The sequence below is a fragment of the Eulemur rufifrons genome, chromosome 7, assembly GCF_041146395.1.
Source record: "Eulemur rufifrons isolate Redbay chromosome 7, OSU_ERuf_1, whole genome shotgun sequence".
NCBI lineage: Eukaryota > Metazoa > Chordata > Mammalia > Primates > Lemuridae > Eulemur > Eulemur rufifrons.
Genome location: NC_090989.1, coordinates 148,086,058 through 148,101,172, shown reverse-complemented (window position 1 = coordinate 148,101,172; position 15,115 = coordinate 148,086,058). Strand labels below are relative to the sequence as shown.

Sequence of the window (15,115 nt, the reverse complement as noted above, 5' to 3'; positions counted from 1 at the left end):
ACATCAACCCATATAAATTGGTCTGTGCAAAGGTTTTAAGGAGGCTTTTTAAAACTACCATATTTCTCTAAAAGATTTATTTTTCAAATTATATAGTGATAAGTAGTGGCTTTAGGGAGCATTAGAACAGTATACATTCTTTTTTAAAATGTCATTGTTAGCTGCTATAATGATTATATAGAAATTAAATACACTAGAGCTTACTCATTCAAACAAAAAATTTGCTCTTCAAAGAACTGAGGGGAGGGGTTAGATTGCCGTTAAGTTCACAGAATCCCTATTCCCAAACTTTCCTTGGCGTCTTGGCACACTCTGGAGTAGGGACTCGTTTGTTACCACTGAAGATACACACCTGCTATGGGAAGGTGCTTTGAAAACCAGGAACACCGGGGGCCAAGTCTCCTGAAAAAGAGAGACTCAGGAATGAGAAAACCCTTTTCTGGGTTTAACAAAAAAGTAAATATTGCAAGATGCCCTAATTTGTTTTATTTGTTTACTTTTTTGGTTGGGTTGCTGCCTAAAGTAACCTTTAGAGTGACAAACCAAGTCAGCAGTGATAATGTCACCCAAAAGCACCCACAGTCCCTGAAGCTGAGTCCTCACAGAGACAATAATCATTTCACCCTGTTGAGGGAGTCTCAGTAAACCACACAGTCCAATCTTTCCCCCAACTCAGCCCTGGACACGGCACCTTTCAAAACGAAAATGTTGGCTTTTTTTGTTTGTTTGTTTTTAATGATAGTGATGTAGGAGCAGAGGGATCAGTTAACACACTTTCAAGCAGCATTCCTTGACTTCTGGATTTATTCCCATCCATGATCTACTTTCCCAGTCTTCACTCTCCTTCATGAGGCTGAGAATAAAGAAAAACAGACATGTCCCCCAAGGCTTCAGTTCCAATTCCAGCACCATCAAAGACCCTCTCCAGACCGCCTTCCTCCTGTTGCTATTTCCAAAGGAGGCACAAACCCTATCCCTCACTCTTGTCTACACTGTGCCCAACAGACCAGGACACAACACACCAATGCGAGCTTCAAGCAGGTGGTAAAGCCCTGCCCGCTGGCCCCTGCCCACCTGTCCACACTCATCAGCCCAGTCCCCTCATTCCCTCAGCCAACTCTACACAGAGAGGGAAAGACACATACACACAATAGACCCAAACACTGACACACTGACACACACACTGACACACACACACACACACACACACACGAAGGCTGCCTTCCACCATCCTCTCCCTGCTCTTCTTTCCATCCCAGCATGCACTGTGCTCCCTCCTGCCTCTGAGCCTTTGCTCATGTTGGGCCTTCTGCCTGAACACTTTTCCTTTCCCTGAAAACTGCCCCTTTGCCCTCAGATCCCAGATAGAGTAACTTCTGCAGGGCCACCTTCCTGGAAAACCAGGCCAAGGCAGGGGGCCCAAAGTTACCCTCTCTCTGCACCTGGCACTTTCCACTAATCACAATCTGTAGTCATTGATTTGGTGACTGATTACCAGTCTCTGCCACTGGACGACAGATCCATGAGGACAAGAACAGGGTCTGTTCAGGGTCAGAGCAGGCACGCAATAAATGCTGCATAATGGAAAGGGCAACCAGCCTGGTTCTTCACAAGTACCCCCTGCTCCTTGTGCTGGGGAAGCCGGCCCTCACCAACACCAGGCAGAGCAGCGAGGACCTCCACTGAATGTCCTGCCAGAGACCTGGGGCTGTTGACAAAATGACGCCTCGCTCCTGGTCACAAAAATGCACAAGGCAAGACTTGCTTTCTATCTTCTACTCCTCTACTCCTCCCTGGGCTTCAAAGGGCCTGTCTGCCAAATGGCAGAGCTCACACCCCACCTATAAAAGGCAAAGAGCTGAGCCAGGATGACAAAATCCAACATATGGTGCTGGATTGGGTCCTGAAGTAGAAAATATGGGGGTTTTTTTGTTTTTCTTTTGCTACAAAGCAGTGATTCTCTCCAATTTTGCCCCTTAGGAGACACTGACATGTCTGAGACATTTCTCGTTGCCACAACTGGGAGGGATGCTATTGGCATCCAGCAGGTAGAGGCAGGGATGCTCCTGAACATCCTACCATGCACAGGGCAGTCCCACAACAAAGAACTTCACATTTAAATGACAGCGGTGACACAACAGTGCCACAGTTCAGACACTGCTTTAAAGGGCATTAGTGAGACAGTGGACAAAATGCAAATGAGAGCTATGGATTAGATACTAATACTGTGTCAATATTAATTTCCTGATTTTGATCATTACAATACAGTTTTATAAGGGCATGTCCTCATGTATACAGAATACTGAGTATTCAGGTCTTGATATCTGCAACTTACTCTCAAAAGAGAGACGAGAGAGAGAGAGAAATGATAAATCGAATGAAGTAAAATGTTAGCATTTGGGAAATTTTAGTTGTACTAGATTTGCAACTTATGTCTAAAATCTAAAAGTATTTCAAAATTTAAAAATTAAAAATATTTTGAAACAAAAATTAAGAGGTTGGTGCAAATCAACCTTTCAGCTGGCACTTCTATGACTTCAGGGACATGGAATCAGACGTCCTGAGAGAACTTCACAGGTAAGCTTCGGGAGGAGGAGGAGGAAGGAAAAAGGTCCCAAAGCACCTGGGCACAGGTCATTAATTCCAAAACTATTTTGAAAATCTCTTTTCTACTTCTTTGCCTTTATTTCTCCCCTCTCCATATACCTTGGAAAGGTCACTTTTGCAATTAAAGAACACTGAAATAAAAATCCTTCTTTACCAGATCTCTTCACCCTTGTCCAATTATTTCCTTAGGATAAGTTCCTAGAACAGAAATTACAGGGAGACATTTGGGTTCCTATCACCAAACTGACCCCTACACAGCCATACCAAGTTATACCCACAAACCAGAGATGACAATTCTGTGTCCCCACATTCTCACTACATGGTTTTGCTCAACTTTTAAAGTTTTGCCAATCTGATGGACAACCACTGGTATCTTGCTTTTATCACTGATATAATTTTATTCTTATTAATAAAATTCATACTTTATTAATTACAGTATTTGACATCTTCTTTTAGAAAAAGTGGCCATTGTTTTGACAAGTTGTTCATACATGTCCTTTTTCTTGTTTTAACTCTGGGGGTGTTCAACTCTATTATTGATACATAGAGGGGTCTTATATAAATCCATTGTCTATCCAACATATTGCAATTATTTTTCCCAGCTTGTCTTTTGCCTTGCAACCCTACTTATGTTCACAATTGCTCCCCACTGCCACAACCTAACTTTCTGTGATGCGCTGCTGTGGCACTGGTGAGCAGGGGGGGGACACCAGTGTGGCAGGGACACTATGTTGGTTCATGCAGAATTTTTTGCTAAGCAAGGGGAGTCAGAATAGTGAGAATACTTACGATCTTCAACAGGAAAGGAAAAAGCCCTTCAGCTCTTGTGCTGCAAACCCAAGAACCTTTCAGTCCTATTTTAAAGAAATTTAAAATAAGCTCTGCCTCCAGGGCTCCATCCCCAGAGAGATGCACCCCAGCCTTGCATGGCTCTCGGCTCGCGGAGAACTGCACTTTCTCCTGTGCCCACCTTCATGGGAGGCTCAGAGCCCCCGTTCCCTGTGTACACCCCACAGCCTTTTTCCCTCTATTGTTTGTGTGGCTCCAGCCACAGACTTGGAGCTGCCTGCCTGGCCTATTCAATTTATCTCCCCACGGACAGTTTTTGTAAATGTTCTGGTTACAAAGTTGCATGACTCCTGTTATTTTTAGCATTTAATTTTGAAGCACACACAAGGTTTTCAGGAACAAATATATCATGTTACAGTAAGAATGCCAGTATAAAGTTTAATTTTGTATACTCAAATTGATTGGTCATTTTCTCTATAGCTCTAGCCTTCATGCCATGCTTAGGATGGCCTTTCCCATCTCAGGATTATTGAAATAGCCAGTAATATTTTCTTCTAGCACTTTTACGGCTTCATTTTTAACATAATTTCTTTGAACCATCTGGATTTTATTGGGTTTGAAGGAGTTATATAGGGATCCATCTGTACTTTTTTTTATAACCACCACCCCATCAAGAATAATGGCAAACATGTATGGAGTGCCACCACAAGCACTTACAAGCATTTACATCCATCAACTTATTTACTCCTCCCAATGGCCCTAAGAGTGGAGATTTATCCTCATCGTACAGAAGGATGAATACACTAATCGAATAACCGGACTCACACCACACAGATAGAAGTAGTGGATCTGGTTTCCTAACAGTCTGGACCCAGAGGCGACAGTCCTAACCACCACCCCTGTTGCCTCTGGCCCTAAAGACCCTGACCTCACTGATTAAATAATTCTTCCTCATAACTCTTCTTTCTCTAAATTTTTCTCCTATTCCCAACATCCAGTCTCTTGGGTACTTTGCTTTGAGAGTTCCTTAAACACAGCACATGGCTAAAGCTTCACTTTTGCCCCATTCTGACACTGTGTCTCCGACCAGGAGCATTAATTACAGTCATGTCCGATATGACAGACCGTACTCCTGCCATGCCTCCTGGTGGTTTGGCTTCTGCAGGTTTCATCACTTTGCTGTCTTTTTGCTTTCTAGAATATGTACTATCAGATTCCTTTTTCTTCTAGTGATTTAGAACAGAACTTCCTCAAACACTGATGGGAATGGAGGGTGCCAAGCAGTGCTGAGGGTGGCCTTCAGCCAGGAACTACCTCCATTTACCCACGTGCTACGCAGACACCACTGTTTTCCTGTGAGGGTCATGAAGTGAAAGATGAGGGAACGCTGATGTTGCAGGTTCACGTCATATTTTAAATTCTGGTCAAGGAGGCACGGTAGACACTATTTGTGGCCACCTACTATTCATGCTCTCGTTCCTATAAAACCCTGAGCCTCATGGAAAGACTACATTTCTCAGCCTCCCCTGCAGCAAAATGAGACCCAAAGCCTAAGTGCTGGCCAATGAGATATAAGCAGTGGCATGTGACCCCTTCCCAAAGGCTACCCTTCCTACATCCTGGAACTCGGACATGATGGCTGGAGCTTTAGCAGCCTTATTAGACATGAAGTGACTTTAAGGGTAGGAACCATAACCAGTATGGGGGGACCAAAGGACAAGATGAGCCTGGGCCTCTGAGGACAACAGGGCTGTACCAGCACTGCAAAGCCTCTTCTGAACTTCTTACGTGTGAGAGAAAAATGAATTGTATCGGGTGAAGCCACTGTTCTATATAGCCAAACTTAATCCCTTCTGACACAGATAGTTACCTTCAAATGACTAGAAAGTACATCTGTATTTCTCTAATTATCCACAGCAAAAATAGGATAATCTACTGTACTTCATCTCACCGATCTCCCTCCCACCTCTTGGGTTTTGCTGCTCTAATCTAGGGGTTCAGATCAAAGTTTCCCATTTTTCAAATGATTAATAATTTCTTACACTTATACTTGCTTTCTGTTGACCAAAAACATTTTTACTCAATATTTACAGTGAGACTCTCTAAGGCTTTCAAAGGCGGCCTGAGCAGCTGCCAGAGCTCAGGGCCCACATCCCTCCAGCTGTTCTCTCCTCACCCCCAAAATAGCCCTTACTAGGGAGCAGTGGAAGTCAGTCAGCATCAAGGGGTAAGTTGATTAGCTAGGCAAGGTGGCTCACATCTGTGATCCCAGCACTTTGGGAGGCTGAAGCAGGAGAATTGCTTGAGGACAAGAGTTTGAGCTCAGCCTGGGCAACACAGTGAGACCCCTAACTCTATAAAAAATTTTTAAGAAAAAATTAGCTGGGTGAGGTTGCACTAGCTACTCAAGAGGCTGAGGCAAGAGGATCCCTTGAGCCCAGGAGTTCAAGGACATAGTGAGCTATGATTATTCCAGCCTGGGTGACAGAGCAGACCCTATCTCTAAAAAATAAAGGAGAGTTAAGTGCCAGATCAGAAAATCTTTATTTTACGAATAGAACAAAATATTGTGAAACCACAATGCCAACTGTACCACTACCATGCAATGCATTCATCTGTTTTATTGTTAATCTAAATTATTTCCTGAACAGGAAATTCTAATTATAAGTGAACAATAGTTACTTTTTCAAAACATCAAATGAGATCATCTGGATATTAAAAGATTTCAAACTCATCCAAAACATATTACTACAGCCTGACAATAGGCAGTTAACAAAATAGACAAAGAAAACAAATAAAACCCAACAGTAAAATGATTCTGTGCTACTTAGTTTGAAACCAACAAGAATGTGAAATCTAAATGTAAAAAATTACAAAGGACAACCCATTACAAAGCAGAATACAAATAAAGAAATATAAAGTTATAATAAAGGAAAAATTTTAAAGTAACTCATCAGGTGTTGTAGTCACTACACACAAAAGTCCAGTGCAAAGAAAGTGCCTGTTAAGAGTACACTTGAATAGCACAGAGGACCACTGGAGAAGGATCTTCACTCTGCTGTTCAAGGTTAGGAGTGAGCCTGTCAAGAGTCAAGAATAAGGGCAGGAGAAACTGAGAGGTGTTTGAAAGCTTATTAAACACGCAGCCACTCTGGGGGAGATGGGAGCAGACTGGAGGGTGACAGCTAAAGGGTATGGCATTTCTTTTTAGGGGTAACGAAAATGTTCTAAAACTGACTATGGTGATGATTGCACAACCCTAAGAATATACGAAAAGCCATTGATTATACACTTCATATGGATGACTTATATGGAGTATGAATTATATTTGAATGAAGCTGTTACCAAAAAAAGAAAAAAAACAACCACAAGGAATTTGAAAGTAGGGCTGCTGAGCACATGTACTACCTTTAAATTCATCAGCAAATCTCTGAAACATAGAAACAATGCTCACAAAAGATAAATCTGAAGCTACCAGAAAGGTTAAATTGCCTTCCACATCAACTGTTTAGAAAACCCAAGATAAAAGGAACTTCTAATACCTTTTACAGACATTTCTACTGAAGATAGAGTAAGCAAAATGAGATTTCGTGCTTAGAAATGATAAAGTTTGGGTTCCTAGATTTTCAATGACATGAAACGACTGTTCACGGCTTAACACTGCTGAATGGGTGGGGTGTTACTGGACACACCAACAGCCCTTTGAATTTTACTTGGATTCCCAACTAAAACGAATTATTTCTCTCTTATTGTTAAGTTGATGTCCTTGAAGGTCTAGGACAGGAGTCTGCAAACTATGGCCCAGAGGGAAACCCAGCCCTCTGCTGTTTAAATAAATAAAACCCAGCACCCTTCCTTTAGGCAGTGGCCATGGCTGCTTCTGTGCTACCACAGCAGAGCAGCAGCTGTGACTGTGACCATCGTACCTGCAAACCTAAAATACTTACTCTCCGGCCCTTCACAGGAGTTTCCCGACCCCCGCTCTAGGCCATCAGAGCCCACGTCCTTCCCCAGCTCTCCCCACCCCAAGTTCTCCAGCAAGGCTGAGAAGCAAAGGTTCAGAGCTGACTGGCACCATGAGGCCTTTCCTATGCCCCTCAGCCACTCAAGGCCCACTCCTGTCACCTAAGAATCTTCTAAAACCCAGCCTGTTTGTGTTGTCCACGATTCTTCCTTCACTCCCCACCCTTGCTATGGTTCACTGCAGATGAAGTATCATTTCCCAACTCTGTGACTTTGGGCCAGGCCACGTGACTTGTTGAGGCCAATGGGAAGTGAGTAGACATAGCTCCAGATCCAGCCAGAGGCTCCGACTGTGCCGGTGTGGCCGGGTTCGTCCTTCTCAGCTCCTGTCCTCCGCCAGGAGGAGAGCCTGTCCCTAGGCAGCCACTGGCCTCACATCCCAAATCCCCAAATGAGAGACAAGCGGAGCAGACCTGAACGGAAGCCCAGCTGACCCCAGGTGACTCATGAGCACGAGTGAGAAGTAACTGTTACGGGAGTTGGGAGTTGTCTGTCCGTCAGCACGTCCACAGCCACACCTGCCCGACACACCCCTAACTTACAGTCCTGTCAAGTACGACCACTGACAGCTAGGACAAAGTTCGCCACCATCAGAATCTCCGTGCACGTAGTCTAAGCAAGAAAAACGTGGCCACATTTGGCTTTAATAACAACCTCCCTTACAAAAAAAATACTTCTGGAAGTAGCTCCAGCACACAGAGTGAACAGGCATAGAAGAAAGGTTGATGGATCAAGGCAGGAGGGGGGGGGGGGGCTAGGATTTCTCTTGTTCTACACACCTAAAGTTGCCTGCCTCCCCTGTCAGACTCGGTGACAGTTAATGCCCTTTTCCCTCCGTCGCTTTCAAAGCTGCAAACCCACTAGAGCTCTGACTCTCGGCGCCAGTGCCTCCCGGGCCCACTAGGTGGTGCTGCGTCCCTCCCGCCCGATCCCAGAGGGTTCCAACTCCAAACACGGCAAAGGCAGGAGCCGGCCCCAGAAAACCGCTTCCCATTTCTGCTCACCAAAAAATCCCACATAAAGAGGGAGAAATAGCAGTTAAAATAGCACTGGACAAGGGAGTTCAAACCTGCAGGTAGAACAACCTGAATGGTCAGCGGTGAGGATTTTTCAATGCTGGGGGGGAAAAAAAAAGAGCATAATTACATTTATCAGATAAGCTGAATCCTAACATGTTGGGTTGGGAGTGAGAACAGAATTCCCACCAAGAGAAGAGCAGGATGTCAGGGTCCCTCGGCACGGCTCCCCTTTCTGCGTGCTGGGGGTGTGAAGGGGACGCCCTGCCCACAGCCTCCGCCTGCCCTCATCTTCCCGACCATTCGGAAGCAAGGCCGTCCCTCTCTCCCACTAAGAGATGGTCCAGTTTGTCCCACACTCATGGTCCATCATTTAGATCAAAATCAAGCTAGGGTTTAAACGTCCTGGAAGGTGAAGATGAGGGTCTTGCTCTGAGCTGGCCCACTGGGGTCTGGAGTTGGTGCCGGCATCCCCTGGCTCCTTGGGCCACCTCCAGTTCATTTTCTCCACCTGCCTTTAAAAATCTTTGCTCGCTTGACACTCATGCCATCCCCTGCCTTCTGCTCACCTGCCCACCCCTTAGCACCTCCAGCCGGGTACCAGGCTCACAGTCGTCTTCCACCAAGTCCAGCCATTCGTCCAGGCTGTAGCCGTCACCCCCAGGGCTTGACACTGTCTGACTCCCCCACCTCTCAATCAATTCCTGGACCTTGGTACCCTCAGTGGTCCTCCTGACATACACCTCTGCCAGCCACAGCCCGGCCACCTCTGAGACCTGGAATTGAGATGCCCCCTCCCTGACCATAGTCCCTGTCCTCACAGCTCTCCCTCAGTCATTCCCACTCGTCCACGCCGAGCCCCCAGCCCCAGGATCCCTCCACTTTGCCTCTACCGCCCCACTCCCATCCGGCTTGAACCTCTCAGCCCTTTGCTGGTGCCTGAGGCCATCTTCCCTCGTTCCCACGGTACTTTCAGGGCACCCACAGGGCAAAACCCAATTCTGCATGAAACCACTGTCCACCTTGCTCTCCCTGAAGCGGGACTTCCAGACAGGGCTGACTGCGAGCCCAAGAATACCTCGGGCTCCCATTCCCAGAGGGCTTAGCACTCCTCCTCCTCCTCCAATGCGGTGACAGAGGGTGGCATGGTAGGAAGTGAGACGGCCTGGATAAGGGATGAAACAGCCTCTCGACAACGAAGTAAATTAGGGCAAAACCACTAACTGTGCAGCCTCCAGTTGGAAGGGTGAGCTGGCTCTTTGTGTTCTTTCTCCCCACCCCCTCAGTGGTCAAATTACCTCGGGCAGAACTCAGTCTTCAGCCTTCCCACTTCATTTTATTCAAATGCTCACCTCTTCCTTCCCATTGAACTCTAGCTAATAATTCAAAAGTCTTATTGCACACTGATGACACGCTGAGTGAGTGCTAACAGACCATTCGTTGCAAACTCAACCATCGGTGTCTGGGTAAGAGGGTATAATGCCTGTTAGCCAGACACAACAGGGAAAGGGCCGGTTTAGGACGGGCCAACTTCCCTTCCTCCATGAGCCAGAAAAGCACCAAAGAACACTAACCCAGCACAGCCTGTGACCTGTCACTTCTATCTAAGAAGCTCTACTGAATGCTGCAAAGCTTCCAAAGGCTTCAACAGCCTAAATCCACCTTGGTTGCATAATTTTAAAAAATAAAAAAATTATTTCTTTAAGAGGAGGAGGAGAGGAGCAGAGAAAGGAAGGGAAGGAGGGGAAGAGGGAAAGAGGGACACAGGGAAAGAGGAGGGGAAGGGGAAGGGAAGAGAGACAGGTAGAAAGGAGGAAGGAAGAGGGGGAAGAAAGGTGGGAGGAGGGGGTATAAGGGGGGAGAGAAGAGAGTGAGAAGAAAAAAAAAAGAAGAAGGGAAAGGAAAACTGAAAATAAACGTCCTGCAAGATACTCCTCTGAAAACAGAGCACCTACCATCAGTACCAGAGTGACCCCAGGACTGACCCAGCTCCTGGTATCACCACAGTTTAAAAAGTGAAACCCCTGCAGCCCTTCCTAGACCACACCTCAACTGACCACCTATCAGTATGTGTTTGTTCCGTTTTCCAAGACAGATGTCTGGGAAATTTAAAGACTCAAATTGCAAAATATATGGTGAGCCCTGCTCCACTTATATAAGGCACCATGTGCACCCATAGATGACCCAAAACATGATCCCTCACTTCTGGAATTCAAAATCCAAGCCTAGCAGACAATGAAGTACTAAATGAGGGGGGCGGAAAGGAACGCATAAATAGTAATTATCTTATTTAGAATGACAGAGGCAACCACTCCATGAGCTAAAACTAGAAACTTGTTAAGAAGCATTTATCTCAGGTCACAAGACAGACAATAAAAATTCCTTTAGGAAATATTGAAAGATGCCCGACCTCTACACACTGAAAGGAATTCAAATCAAGATCACATGTGCTGCCGTTTTATACACCTCAGTTGGCAAAGAGCAAAGCGTTTGCTAACACCCGGGTGCAGATGGTGCGGGCCCACACCCTTCCCCACATTATCTGAACAACACCCACAGCACCAACTCTGACACTACCCACAGAACTGAAGCCTCCACTCTAGGAAGTCTCACAAGTACCTTCATCACATATTTGCTCAAAGACGTGGGAACACAGATCTATCTCCCAACCCCATCTGTATTTGTAAAGTACTGGAAACAATCCACATGTCTGTCAATAGGGAAGTAATTAAATCAACTATAGGTCTCGCAGGCGATGAGTAACATGCAGCTGACAAAAAGAAAATGATGGATGTGTGCTAACTGGAAAGCTCTCCAGTATAGATTACTAAACAGAAAAGCAATGGTATGTTTAGTGTATGTCCCCATTTGGAGAAAATGTTAAAGGAATGGAGGGGACATACTTACTTACACATGCATAGAATACTTTTAGAAAGAAACAGTGTTTCCTTTGGGGAGGAAAGGTAGCGGTCTGGGGATCTGCTGGGGTGGAAGACCCCAAGGTGCATTCTTTAAGCTGTTTGTGTTTGTTCTGTTGCATACTTTTTAAGTCAGCGCTTCTGATGGTGAGGAAGAAAGTCTCTTGGAGCACCATTTAAACACAATAACTGGAAACAATTTACAGTACTCAACAATAAGGGACTGCTGCAGTGGTTCTTTCTTGGACCTGAGTAGCCAGCAAGATTAGTTAGTTGCCTTTGTGGCTGCCGCCTTCATGGCGATTCTACCTGCAGGGGCAGGGCCTAACTGCTCCTTACGCATCCTAACGAGGCCTCGTCCATGCAGTTACAACTCAAATACAGGTTACATCATTTACTTCAGTTTCTCCTTTATATTACAGTAAGGCATTACATTGATTCTTTTAAAATTATGTGTTTAAAATGATTAGTTATCTATTCATTTAATCACAGATTAATAAGAATTACAAAATGTTTGTTACAAAAAGAAACATTACGTCTTCCAGGATTAAGAACTGCTGGTTTTTCCTAGTCTGTTCAGGCTGCTATAACAAAACTCCATAAACTTGTGGCTTATAAACAACAAACATTTATTTCTTACATTTCTGGAGGCTGGGAAGTCAAGATCAAAGCACCAGCAGATAGTGTATGGTGTGGTCCCATCTGTGTTTTTTAGAAAAAGAGTATACGCAAAAAACTTCTTGGAATCATTTTTTTTTAACTGTGAAATTGTACTGATGGTGGGGTGAGAGTTACTCTGCACTATGCTCTGGTATACTTTCAAGTTTTACCACTTATGTGTGTTATTTTTATAATTTAAAATCCTAGTTAAATGAAACTATTTAAAACAAAAAACAATGAAGGACAGTAACTTAAACTGGGTCAGAAAATAACACTGCCGGGTCTAAACCCCAAGGATCCCCATTTTACATAAGAAGTTAAGCCGCCCCACTCTGTGCCTCCTTAACGGTGGGGGTGATAACTGCACCCACCTCACAGGGTTATGCTGAGGACAAAATGAGTTCCAGGAGCAGTGTCTGGAGGCCTGCCAGGCACAGAGATACTACTCAGTGTCTGCCGTTGTCAGGATTTGTGAAGGCTAATTGTATATGTCAACTTGACTAAGGCCATGGGGTGCCCAGAAATTTGGTTAAAAATTACTCTAGGTGAGATTAATATCTGAATGTGGAGACTGGGCAGAGCAGACTGCCCTCCCTACCACGGACGGGACGGGGCTCATCTGGTCAGCTGAAGGCCTGAATAGAACAAAAAGGCCGGCCCTCCGGCATGTAGGAGAGATTCCTCCTGCCTGCCTTCAAGCTGGGAGGTAGCTCCTTCCCAATTTCGGACTGAAACACGGGCTCTTCATGGGTCTCAAGCCTATGTGAACTAAAATAAAATCTTAACGCTCCCCCTGACACCAGCTGACTGAATGGAACCCCTCTTGGCCAAGGGGATACCCTAAAACTGAATTGTGGGCCATGAGAGAGGTCAGATATGCTTCATCATGCTCCCCACCTCCCTTCTTGGAGATATCCTTTGTAAATCATTAACAGGCCTAAGGCTATGCAAGACCAACCTGCAGGTCCTCAATTTACACAAATGTATGTCCATGGCTTATCTCTTCCTTATCTAAAAACATTACAAGCCTTTAGACAAAGCTTCATTTTTTTTTTTTTTTTAACCAATTACAAGTCAAAGAGTCTTTAAACCTGCCTATAACCTTAACCTGTAAGTCCCTCTGCTTTGAGATGACCCACCTTTTCCGGCCAAACCAATGTGTGCCTTCCATGTATTGATTTATGACTTTACTTGTAATACCTGTCTCCATGAAATGTATAAGCTTCTTGGGCGTGGCTCTGGGTCATAGTCCTCAAATTTGGTTCAGAATAAACCTCTTTAAATTATTTTACAGAGTTTGGCTTCTTTTCCGTTGACACCTATCTGCCTTCAGACTGGAACCACACCACTGGCTGTCCTGGGTCTCTGGCTGCCAACTGCAGATCTAGGGACTTGTCAGCCTTCGTAATGGAGTAACCCAATTTCCTACAACACACACACACACACACACACACACACACAAACACGCACACACCTGATTCTGTTTCTCCAGAAAACCCTAATACAGGATTTATGAAATTCAATTTATTCAGGTCTAATTACAATTATAATGTATAATGTTTCGGCTCATTGTTGTTTCCGCTTGATTTGCTCAAGTTTTTCAATATTCACGAGAGATCAAGGGTCAGTGAACACAGACAAATTTCTGACTCCAAAGTTCCTCGTGGGGCTCATGTGAGTCCAGAGTCACATCCAAATCTACCTGCTTGGCTGATCCTGGCAGAGGCGCACCCCTGTCTGTCAGTCCCAGTCAAAGCCCACACAGCAGACCTCAGCTGAGCAGGACGAACATGGCGCCAAGGGCGGAGGCCCATACCCGGCCCCTCTGCCAGCAACTGCATCTTTTTCTATTATAATTTATTAATTGCCACATTTCTAAAATGGTTTGAGGTGGGCAAAGTCTGTAACACTCAGGGGACACATTAAAAACCTGCCTCAAATAAAGAATTAAAACCAATTAGGAAGATGATAAAAAAAAAATATCAAACACCCGAGAACTATAACCTCCCCAATCATGTCAAGAATCTTACAAATTCATTAACTAAATTTTACAATTTATGTCAAAAACCCTGTGTAACAAATATTCTGTCCATCCATCCCTGGTGAGGATGATCAGCCAGTGGTCACAAAAATCATTTCTAGCATATTTAAAAGGCAGAGGTGAATGTTTTTGTGTTTTTGCAAAGACCAAATGCTCGCTCTAGAAAGCAGCACAATAGGGCCCCATCCTGCATTCCATTTGCAAAAACAAATCAACTGTTAAATAGAGGACATTCCACTGAGGGAAGGAGCAAAAAAACACTTCCAAATTACAGACTTAGAACTAGAGTCTAATTCCAATTCATATTCTTCTCACTGTCAAAGAAGGGATATTTCACTGTCCATTCTTTCCTGTTTCATTCATTAATATAGCCAAATAAGTATCATTTAGTTTATAAATTTTCTTTTCTTTTGTGTTTTTTTTTGGTGAGACAGAGTCTCACTCTGTTGCCTGGGCTAGAGTGCTGTGGCGTCAGCCTAACTCACGGCAACGTCAAACTCCTGGGCACAAGCGATCCTTCTGCCTCAGCCTCCCGAGTAGCTGGGACTACAGACATGTGCCACCATGCCCGGCTAATTTTTCTATATGTATTTTTAGCTGTCCATATAATTTCTTTTTATTTTTAGTAGAGACGGGGTCTCGCTCTTGCTCAGGCTGGTCTAAAACTCCTCAGCTCAAACATTCCGCCCACCTAGGCCTCCCAGAGTGCTAGGATTACAGGCGTGAGCCACCGCACCCGGCCTAATTTATAAATTTTCAAAAGAAAACATATTGGACAGAAATTAAGATATTAATTAATAAAATGTGCATGAAGTCCATAATGTTTTGTTTGAGCATGTTTTGAGAAGATACAATATCAAGTCTGATGGCTTTAATGGGTGACAGAAAAGGAACACATCTTAAACCATGGCCTTTTGATGAGGAGGACTGCAGGCAGGACTGCTCCTAGGAGCACACTCTTCCTGAGCAGTCCTCCCTGTTCACAGCTCTGCTCACCTCTGTGCTCTGAGGGCAGGACCAGTCCTCACCGACAGACCCCAGCAACTAACATAAGCCCCAGC

At 44.7% G+C, this 15,115-nt stretch overlaps 1 protein-coding gene across 4 annotated transcripts in view; it reads right to left on the bottom strand.

Moving 5' to 3' along the window:
* The window catches only part of TRAK1 (trafficking kinesin protein 1), a 116,278-nt gene that overhangs the window by 95,863 nt on the left and 5,300 nt on the right, over window positions 1–15,115 (bottom strand). The window lies entirely within an intron of this gene.